This window comes from Leopardus geoffroyi, chromosome X (assembly GCF_018350155.1).
Source record: "Leopardus geoffroyi isolate Oge1 chromosome X, O.geoffroyi_Oge1_pat1.0, whole genome shotgun sequence".
Classification (NCBI taxonomy): Eukaryota; Metazoa; Chordata; class Mammalia; order Carnivora; family Felidae; genus Leopardus; species Leopardus geoffroyi.
The window spans coordinates 12,450,321-12,466,862 of record NC_059343.1 but is presented as its reverse complement, the minus strand read 5'-3'; the positions used below and the strand labels follow the sequence as shown (position 1 = coordinate 12,466,862).

At 42.5% G+C, this 16,542-nt stretch overlaps 1 long non-coding RNA gene across 1 annotated transcript in view; it reads right to left on the bottom strand.

Annotated features, from left to right (window-relative positions):
• LOC123595178 overlaps window positions 1-16,542 on the bottom strand; it is a 68,788-nt gene that overhangs the window by 42,913 nt on the left and 9,333 nt on the right. The window contains exon 3 of the long non-coding RNA XR_006711070.1: window positions 8,717-8,762. This is a non-coding gene — a long non-coding RNA (uncharacterized LOC123595178). The remainder of the gene's footprint in view (window positions 1-8,716; window positions 8,763-16,542) is intronic.

The following is a 16,542-nucleotide window of genomic DNA, read 5'->3' as shown; positions in this document are numbered from 1 at the left end:
TTTCTAATGCATGTTTCCCAGTTGGAAACAAATCACTTTTATTACCTTTCCTTATTTTTTCATTTGCAATTTGTGGACTCATAAATATTATACGTAGTTTAAAATTGAATGGAATTCTATGATTTACTTTTTCATAAATTTTTTAGAAAGTAATTGGCTTGTTCTTTGGTGCTCTCCTGATATTGAAGATGAAAAATATTATATAAGCATTTTGATGGATTTTGAGGTTTTAAAAAATTTATGGTGGGGAAGTTGACTCTAGAATAATACCGTTTCTGATTTGGTGTCTCAATTGTACTTTTTCTACTCCCACCCCAGCCCTCATGTATGCACCCTATTCATTCATTGCATTATGTATGGCACCTGGAGTGGAACAGTCTTACAGTGACAGCTGCTCTTGAAGAGTGGAGGACAGATATCACCACATCAAGCAAAATGTTTGGTAACCAGTGGGCTTTGAGTTTGCCAATTTAGAAGGACACACGTTGAAATTTTAACATTCATTTGTTGCGGGATGTTGGAAATAAATTCGGGCATGTTTAATGCCTCCCTTGGTAGGCTACTTGGGTAGCCTCTGGGTTCCTGTTAAGAGTACTAGTAATTATTTTCATGTTTATTTTCCTCAAGCAGGTATCTATTCTTTCCATCTTTTGTTACTCTTTGAAGGAAAAATAGGTCCTTAAAATTAATCTTGGATTAATACATATATTGATGTGTTAACTGGCCCAGAAAATCTCTTTTTCCACAGGTGACCCATCTCACTTACTCTGAACTTATGATGTTGGAGTTTTTAGACACCTTTGGAAAAAAGAAGAAGAAAGGAGAAGGAGAGGAAGAAGATCACAAATAGATGTGTGATTAGGTTTTACTCATCTTTCTGGCTGGCTTCTATCTTTCAAAATCCTGATTCTGGATCTGGTACCCCATCCACTCGGGTATCGTCTGAAAATCTGATCAATTTGCCATCTCGAGAGAGACAGATGGTGTGCTGGATGGGCCTGTGCCTCCCCTCAGGGAACCTAGTGACAGGCTATCTCACAGGAAGGACTTCGAGGTGTTCAGCTGACAAGGGTGGTTGCTTTATGCAAATTCCAAGATTAGGATGCAACTCACCTTGGCAGAGCCATTCCATTGACCATGAACTCAAGTCTTCCTAAGTCCTGACGATGCGCTCCCGATCGGGCGCCTCCTGCCCCTCTCAACTTCTCTATGAGTACAGAGGAGCACAGTCCTTCTCCTGGAGCCAACCCTGGTGCTTCCAGCTGTACCCTGCCCTCAAGCACTTCTCTACAGGAAAGAGAAGAGTTGGGAGAAGGGCACATGTGTGACACTGTCATGTATTTCATTGGTCCTCCTCTAAGTTTCCTCAATAAACCTGGTTTACCACTGCATTATGTAGTATGTATAGTATTTGTTGCTGCCTTGGGATTTAATAGTGGCACCACCTGACCTAATGCTATGACCATTTGGAAACACAGAAGGGTTCACCCAGGGAGACATACATCTTCCCTGGGGTTGTTGGCAAGTCACCCGGCTGAGTTGGCATGACCACTCATCAGGTGGTCACAAGGCTTATGCCCAAAGACTGCAGAAGCCCTAGGGCAGTGTATGTTCAATGAAAGGAAAATATGGGATGATAAAGCTGCCCATGACTTCATCCCCTGGTTTCTTCTCAGAAGTCTGAAGATCCTTTCAAGCTCTAAAGATGACAAGGAAGGGGTGGAAGGCAGAGTAATGGGTCCCAGAAGATGTTCATGTCCTATATCCCTAGAACCTGGGAATATGTAACATTACGTGGCAAAGGGGAATTAAGGTTGCTAATCAACTAACTTTAAATTTTTTTTAATGTTTGTTTTTGCGAGAGGGAAACAGAGTGCATGCAGGAGAGGGGAAGAGAGAGAGGGAGACACAGAATCAGAAGCAGGCTCCAGGCTCTGAGTTGTCAGCACAGAGCCCAATGTGGGGCTTGAACTCGCGAGCCGTGAGATCGTGACCTGAGCTGAAGTCAGACGCCTCACTGACTGAGCCACCCAGGTGCCCCTGGCTAACTTTAAAATAATGAGGTTATCCTTGATTATTGTTTGAGCCTGATGTAATCTCAAGGGTCCTTCAAAGTGGAAAAAGGAAGCAGAAGAGTCAGTCAGGTTGCGCTGGAAGGCCACCTAGCTGAGGGAGGAGTGTGTGCAGAGGCTAATACCTCCTGCTCTGTCTGGTCATCAACCAGGCCAAGTCAAGCAAGCCCTGCAAGGCCTGGGGAAGCCACCGAGCAGCTCCTGGTCACCTCTTGGGATACTGCCTTGGGTATGTGTGCACTGAGAGCCCCACAGAGCTACATGGTTGGCTCTATACTACTTTCTGGAGTCTATTAACACAGTGGCTTCTCTAACCTCTGGCTAACTGTAGAAACCCTACTGAGGGCCCAGTTAACTTCTGCCCCTGAAAGGAAGCCTGTATTTAATGAGCCCTGGGAGGAAGGTCTGCAAGGTCTGAAGACTAAAGGCTGAATGGGTGCTGGGAAGCAAACTCTCCTGGTGGGCTTTCAACATGAGGATATTCCTCTCACCAGGAGGCCCTTCCTTTGACAGACCTCCCAAGGCTTCCCAGTTCCCACTGTTACTTGACAGGGTGCTGCCTGACCCTTCCAGCTCCTCCATAAATATTGGAGTAACAGTTGGGGGGGTGGGGGGCACGGGCGGGGGGTCTCTAAATCTGTAAAACTCTTAGCAGAAAATCTAGAGAGAAATTATGACTTTGGATTTAGCAATGGATTCTTTGACATGACACCAAAACCACAAGCAAAGAAAAAAATAGATATGTTAGACTTCATCACAATTAAAAACTTTTTGTGAATTAAAAGATACTACCAAGAAAGTGAAAAAACAAGCTAGATACAGAATGGAGAAACTATTTTCAAATCATATATCTGATCAGGGTCTAATATTTAGAATATATAAAAAACTCCTACAACTTAAAAACAAAAAGACAAACAACCCTATTTAAAAATGTGCAAAGGATATAAAGAGAATTTCAAAGCGATAATCAAAAACAGTGATTTATAAGCTTCTAAAATTGAAAGCCAGACAGTACAGTTTGAATTCAGAAGTACAGTTTGTCAAAAAGAGAGAAAACAAAAATTACTTAAAAGAAATAACAATCAAACTGCATAACATTAACAATAATGAAAACACTTAAAAGCAATGAGGAGGAAAGAGAGAAAACCTACAAAAGTGAGAGTAAAAACCTCTACAGCTTCTACAGAGGTGGAAGACAGAAAAACAAATATTGGGTGCCAAGCAAAAGTATTCAAGCTAGAATTTGAAACTTAGTGAAAATATCTATAACGAGTAAGAGTTAAGTTAAAATGTTTTCAAAAATAAATTAACTGAGTGATGTGATTCCCAATAGCAGCTTCTTAAGAGTACACTTCTAGGAGAAACAGAAGTTTTTACATATGAAGATAAAAGGAAAATAACAGTAAGTGATTTGATATGGAAATATCAAATCATCATGGACATCAAACTAAAGGAGCTCCATAATCCATGGCAGCATCAAATTCAAAAGTATTTAGAGATAATAGTGTTTTTTATTTGAGAGAGAGAGAGAGAAAAAAAAAATCTTAAGCAGGCTCCACACCCAGCACAGAGCATGATGTGGGGCTCAATCCCACAACCCTGGGATCACGACCTGAGCTGAAATCAAGTCAGACACTCAACCAACTGAGCCTCCCAGGCGCCCTGAGACAATAATTTTTTTTTAATTTTTTAATGTTTATTTATTTTTGAGAGAGAGAGACAGACAGAGCATGAGCAGGCAGGGGCAGAGAGGGAGGAAGACACAGAATCCGAAGCAGATTCCAGGCTCTGGGCTGTCAGCACAGAGCCTGATGGGGGGGCTTGTACTCACAGACCGTGAGATCATGACCTGAGCTGATGTTGGACACTCAACCAACTGAGCCACCCAGGTGCCTTGAGACAATAAATTTTTAACTCCATAAATTAAAAAGATGAGATAAGAAATTCTGTGCAACTTGAATAGTTTAATTTATAGGCAGAAGAATCTGTTTTTCAGAAAAATATTCTGATTGCTAAATTGTAAAATAATAATAATAATAATAATAATAATAATAAGGTACTTCCACTGCATATTTTGTGGAACACTGATTATCCTCTTAGCAGAACTCGTTTGCACCAAAGGACTGACAGTAGCATAGGTACTGACTAGCAGCCTCTGGAATCCCAGGATTATTGGTCCATACACCCAGAAAAGGGTAGTGGAGGATGAAATTACAAAGTCTACCCAGTATATTCACCAGCAGCAAGATGTTCTTGGTGGCCCTTTTCTCTGGGGAGACTCTGGGGGAGAGGCTGATGCTATGAAGGTGCTAAGTTCCCTTCTGATGCCTGAACAAAAGAATCACCATGTATGCACTGCAGAGACACATGGCTTCTACAAAGAAAATGTCCCTAGATAGTGTCAAAGGGAAAAAGAGTTCTCTGATGATGGAGATCATAGGGGAAAGTGAGCAGTGTTCACTGACAGTCAGTAGATCGGTCTGGGAAAGACTGCATGAAGTCATGGTGGAGAAGATCATGTTACCGCTACAAGACAAAATAAAGAACCATAAAAGGAAGAACATATGGGTAATGTAAACTTTGAATTTATGTTTAAATCTTGCCAACCAGGAGGGCTGATGGTAATGGCCTAGAACATGCTCAGGAGGCAGGTGGTGCAGATCCAGAGGTCCCTAATTACCCTGTTCATATAGAGAAATGCCTTATATTTTATAATTTTGAAAATTTAGTGACAGAAAAATCCATTACTGTGAAGAGCATCACTATGTGGAGGAGGGCCAAATGACAGGTAATCCGGTCAGTGGCTTAGGCCTGTGATCTAGAAGGAGTGTGAAGATGGAGGAGAAAAGTCTTGGCACACAGACTGATGCCAGCTTGCACACCAAGGAACCTGTACGATAACGTAAGTGGTAAGTGTATTCTACCTTAATGGCATAGAGAAAACATATTCTGTATACCTGAAAAAAACAGACTTCACACCATCAATATTATTTCACTAGTCAAAATCATCACCATTATCATCATTTTTATTTCAACCAATTATCCTTGACTAACCTTCACTACTCATGTAACTTCTTGATAATCCAGCCTCTGCGTTATTTTCTACACCAAGTAACTTATATATGTAAAACACCAACAGGTGCACAATCATAACCGTACAGGATTTACAGTATCTATAATTATACCTGGGCATCCCTTTCTAGATGTCATACCTTCATTGTTTTTCATTCCTTCATTTTCTATTTATCACCCAAAACTGGCAGACATGTAAGATTACTCAACGGATATTCGTTCAGCAAATAAAGTGTTATGCTAATACAAAATAAATCATCAAAACAATTTTTAAAAATATACAAAGAACTTAAATAGACCTTTCTACAAGGAAGATGTAGAAATGGCCAATAGGTACATGAAAGATACTCATCATTAATCATTAGGGAGATAGAAATCAAAACCACAATGAGATACCATTTCACATCCACTAGGCTGGCTATTTAAAACAAAAACCAAAAACCAAAAACCAGAAAACAACAAATGTTAGTGAAGATGTGAAGAAATTGGAATCCTCATATATTGCTGATGGGACTGTAAAGTGGTACGGCTGCTATGGGAAACAGTTGGGCAGTTCCTCAAAAGGTTAAACATAAAGTTACCATGTAGGCCAGCAATTCCACCCCTAGGCATACCCAAAATGATTAAAAACAGATGGTCAGGGGCACCTGAGTGGCTCAGTTGGTTAAGCATCTGACTCTTGATTTTGGTTCAGCTCATGATCTCATGGTCATGAGGCAGAGACCTGCACTGGGCTCCACGCTGAGCCTGTTTAAGATTCTCTCTCCCCTTCTCCCTCTGCCCCTATCCTACTCCTGTGCTCTTTCAAAAAAAAAAATAGGGGTGTCTGGGTGGCTCAGTCAGTTGAGCATTCGACTCTTGATTTCGGCTCAGGTCACGATCCCAGGGTAATGAGATTGAGCCCCGTGTTGGGCTCCACATGGAGTGTGAAGCCTGCTTGAGATTCTCTCTCTCTCTCCCCCTGCTCCTCTCCCTCCCTCCCTCCCTCCCTCCCTCACTCTCTCTCTCAAAAATAAAAAATAAAAACTTTTTTTAAAAAAAGCAAACTAGTGGGGGCGCCTGGGTGGCTCAGTTAAGTGGCTGACTTCAGCTCAGGTCATGGTCTCACAGCGCAAGAGCCCCGCATCGGGCTCTGTGTTGACAGCTCAGAGCCCGGAGCCTGCTTCAGATTCCGTGTCTCCCTCTCTCTCTGTCCCTCCCCCACTTGCACTCTGTGTGTCTCTCTCTCAAAAATAAATAAACATTAAAAATTTCTTTAAATAAAAATTAAAAAATAAAATAAAAAGCAGAGCAGTAATTTCCAGGGCCTGGGGGAGGGGAGAATAGGGCGTGATTGCTTAATGGGTATGGGGTTTCCTTTTGAGGTGATGAAAAAGTTCTACAACCAACTAGTGGTAACTCTTGCACAACATTGAAAATATACTTAATACCACTGAATTGCATACTTGAAGATGATTAAAATGGTAAATTTCATATCATGTGTAATTTACCACAATTTACAAAAGAAATAAAAAAAAACAAAGCCACCTAATAAGGCCTATCTGTCCATCTCGACCGATACTGAGACCTTGCCAAACACCTTGCAGAACTCTCTGTACACTATTTACACCACATTACTTTGACCAACCAGTCTCACATCATTAGCAAAAGTACAAGTAAAAGGAAATCTAATGACTGATGTTACGTTCTTTGTGACCCCACCATCCTAGCTCCTACAGCTCAGCAATTTCCTGTGTGGGTGCTAAATCATTCTTTGAATATTGTAATCAATTACCTGGGAGTTACATCAAGTACACTAGACTGTAATTTTTGGTATTGCCTCATTTTTCAAAATTAGGAACTCCCCCCTTTCCCCATACCCTTCCATCCCTCTAGCTTCTCTCCCTTCCAACAGTAGGAATCCAGGGTCTCATTTGTAAATTTTTGCTGATGGTTCATCATATTTACCTGGGCTCAAACCTCAGTACTTATGGCCAATCAATGCTGCATTTTTGTTGATTTTTTTTTCCTCCTCTTCTTCCTCCTTCTTCTTCTTCTTCTTCTTCTTCTTCTTCTTCTTCTTCTTCTTCTTCTTTTTAAATCTCACCTCTCGTCACTCTCCTCTTCACTCACTACTCCAGCCATGCCAGCTTCCTCCCACCAATCTTTAGGATTTCACTCTCTGTTCTCTCTTTCCCCGGAAAGCTTATCCCCCAGATTCTACAGGTTCATACCCTCACTTTCTTCAGATCTATGCTCAAATATCACATTGCCAGACAGGCCTTCCCTGGCCACTCTATCAGAAATAGCAACCTCTGGGATGCCTGAATGGCTCGGTTGGTTAAGTGCCCGACTCTTGATTTCGGCTCGGGTCATGATTCCTGGGTCATGGGACTGAGACCCGTGTCAGGCTCTGCACTGAGAATGGAGCCTGCTTGGGATTCTCTCTCTCCTTCTGCCTCTCTCCCCTGCTCATACTCTTTCTCTCTAAAATAAAAAAAAATTTTTTTTAATTAACAAAAAAAAGAAATAGCAACACCCGCTGCCCCTCTCTGGCATGTTTCTGGTGCTGTTTCTCACCTCCTGACCTATTTGTTTATCTGCTTATTGTGTGTCTCCTGCTGTCACTCCCTTCTCCTCACCTCTTGGCACTTCTCACTACATGACAGAGTAATGTGTTTATTTTTGGATTGTCTAGCTCCCCTGGGATATCACAGGAGCTCTGCATTATTTATGTAATAAATTCAGGTTGGCCTTCAACTTTCCCCTGACCCATTCAGTCAGTCAACCAAGAATTATTGACCAATCTTTATATGCCAGGTACCGTGTCAAGTTTCTGAGACACAGAAAATGGAAAAACAATGTCCCTGCTGGTAGGGAATGTCTGGACTAATAGCAGTGGCCAAACAACAATAGGTCACGATCTAGGGAATGTCAGGGAGGTCTCAGTGAAGAAGTGAAAAGGGCTGAGGTTTTCTGAATGCTGAGGAGGGTTTCCACAGGCATTCAGCCACTGAGGTGGAAGAGAATATAGGTCGTTCAAGGAACTTTAATATTCTGAGGCTAGAGCCCCAGCTGCAAAGGAGAGAAGGGTAGCACTTATCATCATCTGATCACGTGTTTATCATTTATCTGTCCGCCACTCTCTTTCCCCTCACTTCTTGGGCTCATCAACTCCCGAGCAAGCCCCAGGAGTCTGGCCCTGAAGGGCCACTACACAGAGTTTGACACCTGCAAGCGAGCAAGCACGGAGCATGTGGTCAAGAAGACAGAAAGAGGGAAACGAGGCAGGGAGCCCAGCAGCTATGCTGTTTGTACAAAGCCCTCATTATTCCTGCTTGCAGATGGCTGCAGTACTTAAGACAGCTGCCAAGTCAGATTAAAATCAATCAAGAATGTAGAATATGGGTCCTAGGTTCAACAGACAGAACCACTGGTAAGGGACTCATTGCTATACAAAAGCTTCCCTGTTTCGGTGTAGGTTGGAGCAGGGCAGTGTTCAGGGAAAGGCTGGTTAACCAGCCCAGCATGTAATTGAGTCTGTTCTTTTCTCTGTTCTACTAATGATTCATTAAGCAGAGTGTGCCACTTACTGTGATCCAGACTCATGACTTCAAATCCAACAGAGGAGGCCAATTTCTGCAAAGTACAGGAAGGAAACAATCAGTGCCCTGGGCTTGGTTAGGGCAAGAAGCCTGTGGTTGCTATTCTCCGGGCAAGACATTCTGGGAGAACTATAGCTTCAGACCTAGACACAGAGCTGGTGGTAGAAAAAGCCGAGGCTAATGATAAACACATGCCTTGTACTTGGTTACCGTCACACCAACTTTTTTTTTCAATAAACCTGTAAAAAATTTTAGCTGCAGCTGAATGATTAGATTAGGGAAAGAAATGGCAACTGGCACTAAATATTACAGTGTTAAGAAACTAGTTTGGGGGTGCCTGGGTGGCTCGGTTGAGCGGCTGACTTCGGCTCAGGTCATGATCTCACACTTTGTCAGCTTGAGCCCCACGTCAGACTCTATGCTGACAGCTCAGAGCCTGGAGCCTGATTCAGATTGTGTCTCCCCCTCTCTACCCCTCCCCTGCTCATGCTCTGTGTCTGTCTCTCAATAATAAATAAATGTTAAAAAAAAAAATAAAAATAAAGAAACTAGTTTGACTTATTACTTTAAGGAGAGGTGAGGGGCAGCTGGTGGCTTGGTCGGTTAAGTGTCCGACTCTTGTTTTCAGCTCAGGTCACGATCCCAGGGTTGTGGGATCGAGCCCCATGTTGGGCTCTGTGCTAAGCATGGAGTCTGCTTGGGATATTCTCTCTCTCTCTCTCTCTCTCTCTCCCTTTCTCCCTCTCTCTCCCCCGGCATCTGCCTCTTTCCCCCACTTACATGCTCTCTGTCCCTCTAATATAAATAAATAATTTTTTTAAAAAGGAGAACTGAGAATTCCTGGAAAGCTGCTGTGTGAAGAATTCATAGTATTCACATGCCGCCTTATACCTACTATGTACAAAGCATTGTGATAGGTCCTCAGCATCCTTTATTTTATTGCACCGTCAAAACAACTGTCTGAAACATGTATTTTTAATATACGTTTTAAAGTAATCTCTACACCCAATGTGGGGCTCGAACTCACAGCCCCAAGATCAAAAGTCACATGCTGTACTGACTGAGACAGCCAGGTGCCCCTCTGAAACATATATTTTTAACCTCATTTAACAGATGAGGAAACTGAGGTTCTGAAAGATTAAGCAAGCTGATTAGGGCACAGAGAAAAACCAACATTTAAAGCTTGAGTCTGTCTGACTTGAAGGGCATAGTGTTTTGTATGGTTCCCTGAAAAGCTTTCAGGCTTTTGTGGCCAACACCGAGTACCTTCCACAACAAAGCACTGTTGGAGAAACCATAAGATGAGAATTAGAAATGTATTTGTACTGGGGCATCTGGGTGGCTCAGTCGGTAAGCATCTGGTTTCGGCTCAGGTCATGATCTCACAGTTCATGAGTTCGACCCCCACATTGGGCTCTGTGCTGACAGCTCAGAGACTGGAGCCTGTTTCAGATTCTGTCTGCCTCTCTCTCTGCTCCTCCCCCACTCACACTCTGTCTCTCTCTCTCAAAAATAAATAAACATTAAGAAAAAAATTTTTTTTTAAAAAGAGAAGTGTTTGTACTGGGGCGTCTGGGTGGCTCAGCTGGTTGCGTGTCCGACTTCAGCTCAGGTCATGATCTCGTGGTCTGTGAGATGGAGCCCCGCATCAGGCTCTGTGCTGACAGCTCAGAGCCTGGAACCTGCTTCAGATTCTGTGTCTCCTTCTCTCTCCGCTCCTCCCCTGCTCATGCTCTGTCTCTTTCCCTCTCTCTCTCAAAAATAAGTCAAGGGTAAAAAAATAAAAAATAAATAAAAAGAAAAGTATTTGTACTAAATATGAATTTGCAATGATGGAAATCACAGTAAGGAAATGCAGTTTCTTTAGTAGTTGTGAAAATGCATGATTCTCCACTCAGATTAAGAGATACCCACAAGCAGAAAGAAAGCAGTTGAAGGAAAGACTTTCATTTAAGAGAAAAGAAATCACCTCAATTCAAGGTTAAATCAGGAATATAAATGGAGTATAAAATAAGAAAGCATCTTTAAGAGAAACACAAAGCAACTTCAAGAAAAGAGCCCCTCGGCTGAGTGCTTGTGCATTTGGCATTATGAAGGAGAACCCAAAGAAATTCTAGACACTGGCCTCCTATTTCATTTGTGCGTGACTATTCTAGACTTTGGCATATAACTCATGAAACATTTCATTTCTGCTTAGGGCAGAGAGCGCGCACGCGCGCGCGCACACACACACACACACACACACACACACATCCCCCAACAATGTCAGACCTGCCCTGGTCTCTTCAGGATCCCCAAATTGAAAGGAGCCTTAAGGTTCCGAGCGTCCAGAGGAGTCCCCTCTACCATGTCATTCGTGTGAACATCTCCAACAACCGGGAGCTCACCTACCTCAACTCTAGACTCCTAATTATTAGTCGTACTTATTTATACGTTATCTAGAATCTACCAGCCTGTAACTTTCATCCATTGATCCTTGCTTTCTTCTTGGAACTAAACATAATTTTGCCTTATATTCCATCTCTTTCTATGCTATAAGGGAGCCATCCTTTTGCCCCTAAATATTTTATTCCTTGAGCTAACCATCCTTACTCATTTCAGCATTTGCTCCTATGTCATGATTTATGGCACTCTATGGTATGACTCCTGTGAAGGAGTTGAAGTTGGTCTACATCTCTCATGAAATATGTTTCCCTGAATTGAACATAATAAATCAAAGGATGGTAAGACTGATTATCAAAAGCACGGAACAGTCAGAATACTATATTTCTATTTAAACAGCCCAAGATTCCATTGGGTATTTTTTTCTTTTATTTTGTAGCCTCATCACACTCTGGGCTCTTCCTGGCTTCAGGCCACTAAAATCCCCAAGTCTTTTTTTCCCACGTGCTGCTATTTACCAAGCTCTCCCCATATCCTTAACTTTGGTTCCAACGATAAAACACTCAAACTTGTCATATTTAAATTTCATTTTAATAGAGATGGCCACTTATGCATTTATTTATGAATTTAACCTGCCTTATTCCAAAAGATACTAGCTGATACATCGTCCCTGAGCCAATGCCAGTTTGCAACCTGCTTTGTCATCTGATTTATTCACACTCCCTCCCAGCTTCTTGTTATTCAGACGTTGATAACCACGTCCACTCAGCCCATATTCAGGTTACTTAAAAAGGACCATGCTAGGAAAACATCCCTGTTTAATACAGGCATTCAAGAAAATTTGCCAGATTTGACAAAAACAGATCAGCATTCTTAGGGGAGAGTGGTTATGCTGCTAAATTATCTCATCATCCATCCAGTTTCTCCATCTTTTCCGCAAGGATGCCATGAAAGTCTTTGAAAAATGCCTTGCAGAAATACAGAAACTCTATGTCCACAGAATTCCTTTGATCTACTCATCTAATAAACATATCACAAAAGAAACCAAAGCCTGCCTGTCAGGCTGCCTTTTCTTAGTAAATTCATGCTGTTTTCTTTAAGGCTCACCTCTTCCCTCTGTGCAAATTCACACACCACCCCTATGATATTCTTAATGCAGAACTAATTTTGAAATCCCTGTTCACATTGCCATCACCTACCTTCTCCCTCTTTCTGAAAACCAAGACATTTGCCCTTTTCCTGTCTTCAGGAAGCACTTTTATTTCCCATAGACTGCAGATGGTATCTTAAGGACCTGTTTTGAAAACTGTTTTCATAGTTTCAGTTATGTTTTGCACAAACCTGAAGACTTGCATTCTTTTTATTCTTTGCATCCTTGGAGGGGGAGTGGTGGTGGGAAGGGGAGAGAAGTTTCCCTAAAGAATGGGGGTGCTGTGCTTAGAAGGAGGGAGGGATACTGGGCAAACGAGAGATTCTACTGTAGCATCCAACCTTCAATTTCAAATACCCTTCAGTAAGTCTCAGTTCTCTCGAGTTAGTCTTTCCTGCATTAGTGTTACAGGTCTGTGCTGTTCTTGTGGTCTGAGTCTTTGATTGCTATCTCCTTCCTCCCAGGTTTTTAATGTGTCTCTTCCAATCTGAGCTCCTCCAAGAGTCTCAGCCCCTCACGCCAGCACATTTAGTCTCTCGGATTACTTCCTCCACTCTTATTAATAAGGGGCTCCAGTACCTTCATACAGACAACAGCCCCATATGCTTATTTGTAACTGGCATTTCCTGGAGGGAGATGTATTTATTCGCTTTTATTGCTGTTAGTAGGCCCTGATCCCATTTGCACAGTTTATATTACTGATGTGATTGAAAATTAGCCAAAGACCACAAAACCTGAAGCCGTCGAGGGCTTCCAAGGTCAAATGGCTAGGAAGTAAAGTATTCCATTCTCAGGATGAAAACTGAATCCTCACATTAACCTTCCTAATTGTTTGCTTACCTTGTTTTTATACTTTCTAAGTGAACAGGAACAAAGCCACTTGCTGCTGTTCTCATTAACACTAATGATCAATAAGTAGAAAAATTTTTTTGCTGATTCTTTTATTTTGCTCAACATTATGCATGCTTAATTTAGAGCTTATTAGGCCATTGCCAGTTTTGCTCATTATCTCCTCTACAAGATGAATGTGTTTCTTAAGCCAGTAGTTAACATGAAGCAACAATGACTGACTCCATCTTTGTAATTAAGCAACGCTTTCTGTTATATTTACTGCTGGGGGTGGGGAGGGAAAAAGAAAGTATTAGTATTTAATACTAACTTATTTTACATACTCCCAAGAGAAAGAGGTACTTATAACAATTTCTGTGCTTAATGTTAACGACCAGAGCTGACTTGGTGTCCAAAGGGAATGTTTGCCTTACATCCTCCCCTAAGTTCTTTTGAGGTTCTGTCCCCCCATTAAAAGCAGGCTTTGAAATGAAATCTCATGGATGAACCTTGGAAACACTATGCTAACTGAAGGAAGCCAGCCACTGAAGTATACTGTATGCTTCCATTTAAATGAAATGGCCAGAATAGGCAAATCCATAGACAGAAAGCACATTAGTGGCTGCCAGAAGCTGGCGGGGAAGGGGGGCGTGGAGAAATTCAGGGGTAATGGCTAAGAGGTATGGGGTTTCCTTTTGGAGTAATGAAAATGTTCTGAAATTGATATTGGTAACAATTGCGCAGCTCTGTCAATAAACTAAAACCCACTGAATTGTACACTATCAGGGGGTGAATTGTGTGGCATGTGGATTATATGCCCGTAATGCTGGGGTTTTTTTGTTTTGTTTTGTTTTGTTTTGTTTTGTTTTGTTTTAAATTACACCCTACTCCTCCTGTGGCCATTATACACCACTCCTCTTTGGAGTCCTTAGCAACTGGATCATGGTCACCTTTTCCATCTGGTCCTGCTCCCATCCCAAATGACTTTAACATCCACATAGGTGACCCACTACTTAACACCCAAGTGTGTCCCTTCCTTGGTCTTCTCTGCTCCGGGGACCGTCGCTTCCATTCCGCTCAGCCACCCACTCTGCCCTTATTTGTTGCACACTCTACCCAAACTCCCTACCTCTCCTCCACCTCGGAGATAATGCACTCATGCGTCTCTCTCAGAACACAATTTCCAGTACTTCCAGCTGTCTCACTCAGTTGCACTAACTATAACCTGGCCTTCATAGGGGTAGGGTCTTCCTGTTCCTCAGCCCCATTACTTTCTCTCTTTCTGCTCTTATCGATCTCCTCAACCTCCTGCCCTCCCATCCTGGAACTCCCCACTTCCAGCGTCACTGCCTTCCTGCTCTGCTTTGAATGCCAAGCCTCGTCACTTCAGGCTCTTGTCCTTCTATCTCAGTCATCTGCCAAATCTCAACCTTCCATCAGTGTAACTAATTACAGAATGACCCAGTCCTAGATCTTGTCTCCACTGCTTATTCAGTGCCCTCAGTTATCCTTTCCTATTGTTCCAGAAGTTTCTCTCCAGTTCTCCAAGGTCCAGTAGAAAACTGATTCGCACCTCGCAACCCATCTCCACCTCCCTCTTCACACCCAGTAGATAATCTTACCTCCTCCTCTATGTCAGAGAGGAAGCAGCTCCTTCCGCACCACCAAACTATGTGTTTATCAACATCATTTCTTCCTCATCCACCGTTCACTGTTCAAATCTTCACCCTCTCCCTCTCTGCTGACTCCTACTCACCAGCATGTCCTCCTCCTGAAGCAACAGCACCATGAACTTGATGCCCTACCCTGTCTCAGCTACCTCTTTTTTCCCCCCTCTTTAAATACAAACCTCCTAAAAAAGCTGTCTCCATTTCTCCCTTTCCACTTTTTCCTCCATATGCTGCAATGAGTATTTCTATACATCACTTCACTCAAATAGCTTTTTTGTCTACACATCACTTCACTCAAATGGCTTTTTTGACTCCAGTGAGCTCTTTCTGTTCCTACTTGAATTCTCAGCAATATTTGGCACATTTGACAACTTTCTCCTTCTTATGAGGATCTCTTCCTTTAGCTTCATGATGCTACATACTTCCGGATCTCCTCCCATGCTTTTGACCACTCCTTCTCAGTCTTCTTTTGAGGTTTTGCCTTGCCTGCCCCCTAAGAGTTAGTATCCCCGAGTTGTGTACTGGGTATTTGTATAAGTGAGCTATTAAATGTGTAACAAATTAACACAAACTTAGCAGTTTAAACCAATATCCATCTATTATCTCCCAGCTTCTATGGGTCAGGAGTTCAGGCACAAGTTTGCTGGGTCCTCTACCTAGGTCTCACAAGGCTAAAGTCAAGGTGTTGGCCAGGGATTCATTCTCATCTGCAGCTTGGGGGCCTCTTCCAAGCTCATTCAGGGTGCTGGTAGAATTCAGGCCCCTCAGATATCTGATTTGGGAGCTTAAAAAAATGGGTTCATTTCACCATCTGTCTGCTTTTTCCTGAGTTCCCTCTCAGAAAATAATCCCCCATTGTCATTCTTGACTTTATGCTCACTCACTTGGCCCCCACATCATAGCAACTTACACCAATCAATCCTACCTCCTAAACTTTCTCTAATCTACCTCCTTCTTTATTCTCTAATCTACCTCTCTTTATTCCTTGTTCAGGGTACCGTCACCTCTCATGTGAATTATCCAACAGCTTCCCAACTGGTCTCTTAGCCACCAGTCTTCACCTCTGCTACGGACATTGTGGACCTGCTTGCTCAATATCCATTCCAACCTCCCTGCCGTGCTCTTTCCAGAAAATGAAAAACAACCTTCTTTAAACAGGCTTCTGGTTGTGACATAGACTGTAATGATCAAGTGCACTCATGTAACATTTGGAAGATGGAAGTGATATATCATGAAGAGGGGGCCTTGCCTCTGTTATTCCAGCTGGCCAGCATGGTTATGGAAGCGTCTGGCTTTCAGTGGCAGCTGGAGAAGGAGCCCAGTGTCCAGTCCCTATCCATATAACTGGGGAAAAAAAGGCAGTGCCCAAGCATCCACTTTGCTGGCAACAGCTTCCTGACTTCTTAAACACAGCACAGAAGGTATAGTCCTGAAGCCAGCAGTTAGGGGGAGAGCTTCTTAACATTCCAGCTCACTGATCACGGCAGACACAGAGGCTCCCCGGCAGTCAAGGTCTGTAGTATTATTCTGTAAGGTTTTTCTGGAAACTCAGCCTAGATTGTGCTCTTCCAATCATTTTTAGACTGCTTCCATCAGTATCAGTTAGAACATGGTTCATTCCATCTACAACTAAACGCTGGCTACAACATATCCTGTAATTAACCACAGTTCATTCAGACTGATCTTTCTGAAACTCTAAAACTCATATCCTGTAATGGCAGTGCCCTTGCTTAAAAATCTTTCAATGTCTCCCAATATCCTTATAGAAAGCCTGTATCTTTTTA